Below are 9,061 nucleotides of genomic sequence, written 5' to 3'. Positions count from 1 at the left end.
GTCTCCGTCAAACAACAGGAGCGTCCATGATACAGCTTTGAGAGCGTTATTGTAAAGGTACATACATATTAAAGGTGGGTATGTAATCTATTTCAAGAAACACTTTTTATTATATTCCATGGAATGCTCTTAACATCCCGATAGCAATGAATACATTAAATGCTTTGACAATAAATACATAAAACAAATTCATATGCGGAAGCCGTAGCGCTGTAAAAAGTACAACCAATCATTTTAGCCGGAGAGGTGAAGTCCCTCCCTTTCCGGGGGAGCTCCATGGGACCTTATTAGGGAAAAAGTATGTATTGAAGTCAATGGAGAGAGAAAGATTATCTTTCAATCCCGTTTGAATTGTGCCACAAATTACACAGATGATGTTTGTCAATTTAAAAGATAATTTTGCAAGTCAAAAAAATAAAAATGTGTCGTAAAACTATGAAGTAACACTTTTTGTTGTGTGAAACCGCTCAATGAACTACATCTCCCGCACCACACACCAAGACGGCCGTCACATTGGCACATTTCACTTCTTTCTTTCAGAATGAGGCGGAAAGAGGTGAAAATCACTCCAAGTCTGGGCATGTTGAGAGCTGTACACACACACAAGGGGAGTTAGTCTGTTCCGTGAGAGCCAGCATGCGGGACCGGGATTCTGGGATTTGTAGTCTTTCTAGTTGCGTATTTTTCATAGTCTTATATTTCAACAGTTTTACGACAAACTGTAACTTTTTTTACATGGAAATGATTTTTTAAGATTGACAAACATCATATGTGTAATTCGTGGCACAATTCAAGCGGGATCGAAAGATAAGTTTTCTCTCTCCATTGACTTCAATACATAATTTTTCCGAAATAAGGTCCCATGGGGCGGGAGTAGATGGGCGTGACTTCACCTCTCTATAACTGGATGGCCTACCTGCCCATAGATATAAACACTACATGGCTGAAGGCGGAGTCGCCAGCGTAGCTCACCGGCGGCCATCTTGCCACAGTCAAAAACTACTGCTACAGCTGTTGTAAGGTGAGGGAGCTGCACAAAAATACTCTTAACTCTCTGAAATCTTGACTGATTTACAAACGGTTTGGTTTATTATCAACATTATTAGCATGGCTATGACACAGGAGACAACAACACATCTTGAAAAAAAAAGTTCATGATTATAATTATAAGTATGCAGTATCATAACTACATCTTTGATGTTTATAACAAACCAAACCGTTTGAAAATTGGTTGAAATTGAGCAATCTACAGTTATTTCAATAGTGCACCATAGACGTAATGTTATGAATGAGCGAGCTGCCTGTGGCAAGATGGCCGCCATGTGGTAACGTCGCTCTCCATTGGCCAGCAACGCGGGTGAGTCATCTAGTGTTTATATATATCTATGTACCTGCCTGTCAGCCTTCCATCTGTGCACAAAATTATCTTGTGCCCTCATTGGTCATGTGTGCGTTCGTGTGTGTTGGAGGAGGGGCTCTGTAAGGAAGTCTGAAGGAAGAGGCAGATTTTTTCCGGTTGTTTACTTTCAAATTCTAGCGCACTCAAGCTGGTTTCTCCAAAATTACATGCCCCACCTTTAAGTCAACGTATAATGTATAATGAACAAAAGAGTCCCCGGGGAAACAAACACAGATTTAAAGTCCCGGGAATAGGCCTATGTGTGTTGTGTTACATTTCTGTGGCTTTGTGGTATTTCATGTAGGAGAGACTGGGGACGGCTTCTGTTGGAGGTACCTTAACGCTAAGTTGTTCAATTTTCATACGTGTAAATATTTGTGAATATGTATGTTAACTTCTCTGTCTCTTTTATGGTCCTAAACGTTGGTTAGTTTTTGTCACATAATTAGTTTTTGTACAGTTTCCTTCTTCATTCATACAGTGAAAAAAAATCTGCCTTTTGCCCTCGTTATGTGGTGTGTGAGACCCTCAGCAACTGTGAGAAATGCCTTTACAACACACTCTTACACACACACACACACGCACGCACGCACGCACACACGCACGCACGCACACACGCACGCACGCACACACACACACACACACACACACACACACACACACACACACACACACACACACACACACACAGACACACACACAGAAAACCTTATTGAGTGCAGGAGAAGCAGTCTTGGGTTAATCTGTTCTACGACACACACCAGTGAGCCCCTAATCTTTAACACATTCACACACACACACACACACACACACACACACACACACACACACACACACACACACACACACACACACACACACACACACACACACACACACACACACACACACACACACACACACACACACACACACACACACAGTCGTCACGCAACAGGAAATGCACATAACTTCTATAAGGCCATTAATAACTCTCTCACTATCAGACAGTTGGTTTAATGGTGTCTCTGAGCGGCTTGCAGTATAGTTTATCACACTGTTATCATCGTATGACTTCAATCGAAGAAGAAAGCCTTCAAAACGGATTAAAGAACTTCCTTACTTTGCTTTTAACTTGATAGGGACTGAATCCGGTCTAGACGTCACCTAAAGAGAATTGGAGTCTTTGTCTTTATCGAGACGATATGTGTTTTTATTTCCACAACACACTGATAGGAAATGCTTGCTTTAGAACAGGGGTGTCAAACTCAAGGCCCGGGGGCCAAATACGGCCCGCAACTTCATTTCATGGGGCCCTCAAGAGCTTGCAAATAATAGAATACGTTTATTATACAGTTATATGTCCCACAATGCATCTCATTTTGTGACATGCGCACTGAAGAGACTTGCAATTAGTTGCAATTATTTTCCCCAGACTTCTGCTTTCAGACGTAGTTAATTATGAAGTCATTATACCCTCTCCGATAATAATCCAATTCAGAGGCAATAATGTAATATAATACATCATTTTATATATATATCATATATTTATATATGTATATTCATATAGTTACAACCGGCCCTTTGAGTGCAACCATAATGCTGATGTGGCCCGCCATGAAATTGAGTTTGACCCCCCTGCTTTACAACAACCAATCAGAGTCAGGATCAGCTTCATTGGACACTATGTCTGCACTTAAAAGGAATTTGACTGTAGTTTTAAGTTGCGTTATTTTGACTATTTACGGAAAGCTAGATATGGACAGAGCTGAAAACAAGGAATACCATTCTGAGCAAATATAGGTGAACAAAGAACTATTATGTACATGCAAGTAGGTAAAAAATAGCTGTGTGTATGTACAAGTAAAATATATTTAATGTAACAGCAACATACAAAGTGTTAACGACTACACACAATGCAAAGATTAAGAAAAAGATTAGGGATACAGGAAGTAGGTGTTACACTGAGTCACACGACACTTCTGTATATTGTCACTTTATCTTTTATTATATACTGTTTTACCACCGTTTGCACATTAAGTACACTGCTGTTTACATTCATTCTATATTTTATTTATTTTAGTTTAGTATCTATGTATTTTTCACAGATTTCTTTGCATAATAAAAAAATAACATGAACTTGATCAATGTAAGTCATATCTGTAAACATCATGTAGGATTTATATTTGTTAGTGATGTAGACGTGTTAGCAAAGCGTATATTTTAAAGTTAAATATACATATAGCATCATTTTTATAATAAGTTTGACAATATTCACACCATGCCAAGCGTTTATGGATAGATCTGGCACATTGACAGCAGAAAGTGCTCATGTTATTTAATGTGCATTGTCCATTATTAAAAAATAAAAGAAAGATAGATAGATAGATAGATAGATAGGTAGATTGATAGATGGATAGATAGAGAGATAGATAGATAGGTAGATAGATAGAGAGATCGATAGATAGATAGATAGATAGAGAGATAGATAGATAGATAGATGGATAGATAGATAGATAGATAGATAGATAGATGGATAGATAGGTAGATAGATACTTTATTGATCCCAATTTGGGAACTTATTTCGTTACAGAAGCACAAATGTGTTCAGACATTTAAAATACAAATACTTAAATGTCATGCTTTTCCGGTTATTACCCGTCCCCTTGTGTGTTATGAAGGTTTTTCTGAATGTAAACGGTCTGCAGAGTCACAAACCCTCAAAGTACACCCTGTAGGGAGTAAAACTCTAACACTGATAAGACCTGTCTATGCTGCCCCAGAACGCCTCATTGGAGATTTCTCTTTTTCCATTGTTTTCTTCTTGGGTATAGTGACGGGCCCATGCCCAAATGGACCCATTGGTCCAAATGGACCAATCGGCGGACTTCCTCACACACTCACTCAATCTTTTCTCAGCCGCAGCTCCGATGATTTATTCTCCCTGAGACGGTGGGACGCGGCGAGGCTGTGAGTCGGTGTGTGAGCACACACACAAACTCCCAGCCAGCCTGCGGGTGTGTGTTCAGGCTGGGTTTAGCTGTGTCTCGCTGTCTCGCAGACGGCCACTGGACTCACAGGAGGGGGGGGGGGCAGGAGCTCCAACAAGCCGTTTAGGACAGAGAGTGAATACACATGCTATACAGAGATGCTGTATGAGATACCAATGTGAGTTTGGAACATTGAACAGTATAAATGTATTCTAGTAGACCTTAACAATGGAAATATGATCTGTAGAAATGGCCATGACATGGGACCTTTAAAATACTTTAAAAAGTGAAAAGAGAATTAACAATATTATTATATATTATATCAAATATAAACAATATAAACATAAATACAAAATAAAAATACTATAAGACTGATTTTATTGTTACAGAAGAACGAGAAGCACCTGAAGGCAACATGATACCAAAACGCTGACTTCAGATTTCTTCTAGGTGTCAGTGTGTGTGTGTGTGTGTGTGTGTGTGTGTGTGTGTGTGTGTGTGTGTGTCTCCTCAATGTCACTCCCTCTCCTCTCTGTGAGATGGAGGCTCACATAAACCCTATTAGGCGACTCCTGAATGCAAATCCTGCTGCTGCAGATATTTAATAAGAGACCTGCGCCGGCAAACTCGATTACGGTTGCAATTGCCAGTGGATAATGTGCTAAAAGCTTTCCCACTTAAGCGTTACCCCCTTACTGAATATTATTCACACTTTGAGGGGCCAGTGCAGCCTTAAAGAAACAGAGCCGAGGAAACAGATGGTGCTGAGAGAGAGGAGAGCTGAATACAGAACAGGACGGATCTAACAGAGATATAAAAGGATGTGTTCTTATTATGGTGTTTGATTTATTGTTGACGGTTTATAGCCGACATTTGACATATCTTACAAATGTTTTTTGAAAGATATGTTGAATAAGTTGGCCTATACATGCACTTTTTTTATGCCTTTAAAAGGTAAAATCATGGTTAATATTCCTTTCCCACATGCCATGGTATCATTATTTCAGCACATGATAAGTTAGAAAATACATGAAATACAAACCGTCAAAACACATCTCTTCAAACTCCGCCTTTTTGCTAAACGTCATAAGTTCACAGTGATTTTATTCTATACTTTATTTGTTTTTTATTACATTGTTCTATTTTGCATCTCTGTCTGTTGTGTGAAATGTTTTGTGAAGTGATTTTGAGTGCCCAGGAAAGCGCTAGATAGTAAAAATGTATATTATTATTGTTAGTATTTAAGTATGAAGCTGCCAGGATTTCTAAAAAAGAGGCGGCCAGATTCCCAACATAAAGGAAGTATTAAAAATATATATGAATAAGTATTACTCAAAACACATTACAGAACTGTTAAAAGTTACATAATTATTATTTTTTCCACATCCTGGCCCTGTGTTACCCCCTCCCCTCCTGGTTTGTTTTCCACCACTTTCGGCTTTTTATTTTATTTGAGACTTTAACTTAAACTTTTTTTTGTGTTGTGGTGCTTTTGAGTTCATTTCTTGCCGGTGCCAGAGAAACTGTGAGAGTTGTACTGTTTATACCTGGAACATTTTAAGAAGTACCAGTACAATACAGCCTATGTTTCAGTCAAGAGACTCAGAACATCAGAAAAAGGCACCATAATCAATTGGGATATTCCCTAAAAGAAGATATACTTACATTCTGGGTGAAAAGATATCATTCCAGACCATTATTGTTGCCTACCCAGCGTAGTTTTGCTGAAATGAATGTAAGACCTGCCAAACATATCACTGTTAAACGGTTTTATTACACTTAGTTGAATACTCGATTCCGATTGGTCAATTCGGACATTTGAGAGGTTATTAATACTCCATAACCAACCGCTCCTTATAGCAAGTTAATGGCCGTTGGATGTTGGTATGGAGGATCAATGAAGGGAAGAAAGGGGTTAAAAGACAACATTAGACACCAGAGAAATCACCAGAAGAAGGCAGGTGTTGTTTTTTCAATAATGACCGCCTTATCGCTTACATACAGTATCTGAAAATATGGAAAAACCTGACACTGGAATGGCTTGAATCAATAGATATGTATTTGGCAGAGTGTGCTGCGGCTCCTGAACACATCAGTATTTGTGAGCAGTGGCAGATAACAGGATATGTGCTGCAGCACTCAGGGATATGACCAGGAAAGCATCCCAACAATTATTCCCCGGGATAAATGGCCGCGGCGTGAAAAGGTCAGCAACAAACGACAGCCAATTCCCCTCAGAGTGGAATCTGAGGAAAAATAATCGCTCCGTGATTGAATTGCATCCTGGGACATTTGAGCCACAGTAATGAAATGGCTTGTTGTTGTGACCCGACCCTTTCACCTCAGCCACGATTTTTTACCCGATTACAGAGCAGGCGACTATATTTGCCTACATTTAATATATGTGCATAGGTTTGTTTTGTCAATGTAAATCCCCATTATCACAGATACTTGTGCATATTACATGTCAGCGTTCACCTGCGGGGCCGGGGGGGGGGGGGGGGGGGGGGCACAGAGGGCTGATATCTGAGGAGAAGGAGTTAGACAGGATGATAATATACGATCTTTAAATCTGGTGTTGAGCCACAATAGCTGCTAATGCAATGGAAATGTCTTTGCTTCAGACTGGAGTTTACCAACATGTATTGGATAGTTCACAATGACATTTTCTTCAAATATTCACGGTTGTCGTTAGGGATACACGATGATATCAGCACGTCATTGGTATTGCGCAATAAAGGCTTTAAAGTTTAATATAGGCATTGGTATAATACTTATTCATAAAAGTTGCATGTTTCGCAAGTTGAAGTAGTTTTCTTAATTTGCCCATGAATGTGTAGCATTGTATTTCATGTCTGCATCGGTCAGTGGGACATTGCAATATCAGTAGACATTATGATATGTTGGAAAAACTGGTTTATATCTGCAATTAGTTTGAAAATTAATATGTAAGACTATCGATATTCCCACATAAAAGGTTGGAAAAAAAAGACTAAGCAGATATTGATATGCCTAGTTCTCAGGGAAGGAATTTGTAAGACTTTTTGTGATTCGCTGACGGCTCATTTTGCCACCTACTGGTCAAATTCATCACATGTCTTTTTAAAAATGTCTACGTCATTCTGTACTTTCATTCATAATTCCACTGACCTTTCCTGAATCATGAGGTTTTTACTTGAATATCTCAACAACTATGGATTTAATCAATCCATAAGAGGTTCAACTTTGTTTCTCCAATATATTTTTTAGGAGCAAAACAGTTTAGTTGCACCTCTGCTGTACTTCTTCTTAGCACGCTTAACTGAGATGGTGAATGTGCTTAACGTTATAACTGCTAAACACTCGCATCTTAGCATTATCATAGTACAAGTTGTTCACATTTAAAGGTTACAAATAACGGGGCTGCTAACATACATTGAACATCTCTGTGAAGTGTTGAGCTCACGTTAGCTTAGCATAAGTCTTGGTGAATGCTCACAGAGTTACTGTTAGAGAAACTATTCATAATACTAAGTTTATGGTAAACATGGAGGACATTTTGAGTTTGCATTAAGTGGGAAAACTAGATTTTACTGTCTGTCTCTTAAGTTAGGGTTAATCTCTTTTCAGGATTCAAAGCAAACATAAAGTAACCACATGATTGGCTGTGCCAGTATTCAAGAAGTTCCAAATCAAAAGGGAAATATTAGTAATAGTAATGTACCCTTATAAGTGTGGACATGCCCTAAGATAGGCATCAATAAACCTTTTTTCCCCTTGCTTCATGCTACATGCTTCCACTCAACGTGTCCGGTATACATTCTTGTTATTGGGATCAGCTACAGCTCGGATGTTTGCTAATAAGCCGATGTTCCTGCAGAGAATCAGTGGGGATGTTTTCTTCTTATTTCAGTAACAGATCATGTAAGATCACACGATAGCAGACATGACAACGCTTTGATCTGAAGCATATCTTCACCAACGTGGACTCTCATTCACCTGCTGTTGACCAGAGTGAATCAGCCTCACACACACACACACACACACACACACACACACACACACACACACACACACACACACACACACACACACACACACACACACACACACACACACACACACACACACACACACACACACACACACACACACACACACACACACACACACACAAACACACACACACACACACACACCCTCCCCCCGCCCCAGGAGCTTCAGGCATGCAGTGGTCGGTCTGTTGCCTCCGTTCATATGACTAATTAGACCAGCTTCACACTGTGCCGTTCCGTTTGAAGCTGATCCCTGGTGCTAATTGCTGCGTCAGTCCCGGGCCACAGCCAGGTTAAGTTCAAATGCAGGGCCGACGTCTCCACTCACCCCCTCTCTCTCTCTCTCCCCCCCCTCCCCCGACTAACCCTTCACCTCTACACTTTCCTTTAAAAGCTTTAACAAACTGATTTGTCAGAAAACGATTTACAGAGAAGCTAAAGACTGAGCATGGAAACTCAAGTGCTTTCCAGATTATTTTTTATTTTATTTTTTATTTTCTCTGATAGCTTATATACAGATTCATGAGCAACTTCAACCTTTAGTAACACTTTTTAAAACAGAGCAGGTGTGTTAATGTGGATATTTTGTATTAGCAAACATTGTTTGTACTGACAAAACTGAAACGTCGACTTTATTAACAGTAACAATGCATTATTAT

This window comes from Notothenia rossii (assembly GCF_949606895.1).
Source record: "Notothenia rossii genome assembly, chromosome: 7".
Taxonomy (NCBI): Eukaryota; Metazoa; Chordata; class Actinopteri; order Perciformes; family Nototheniidae; genus Notothenia; species Notothenia rossii.
This window is presented reverse-complemented; position numbering follows the sequence as displayed.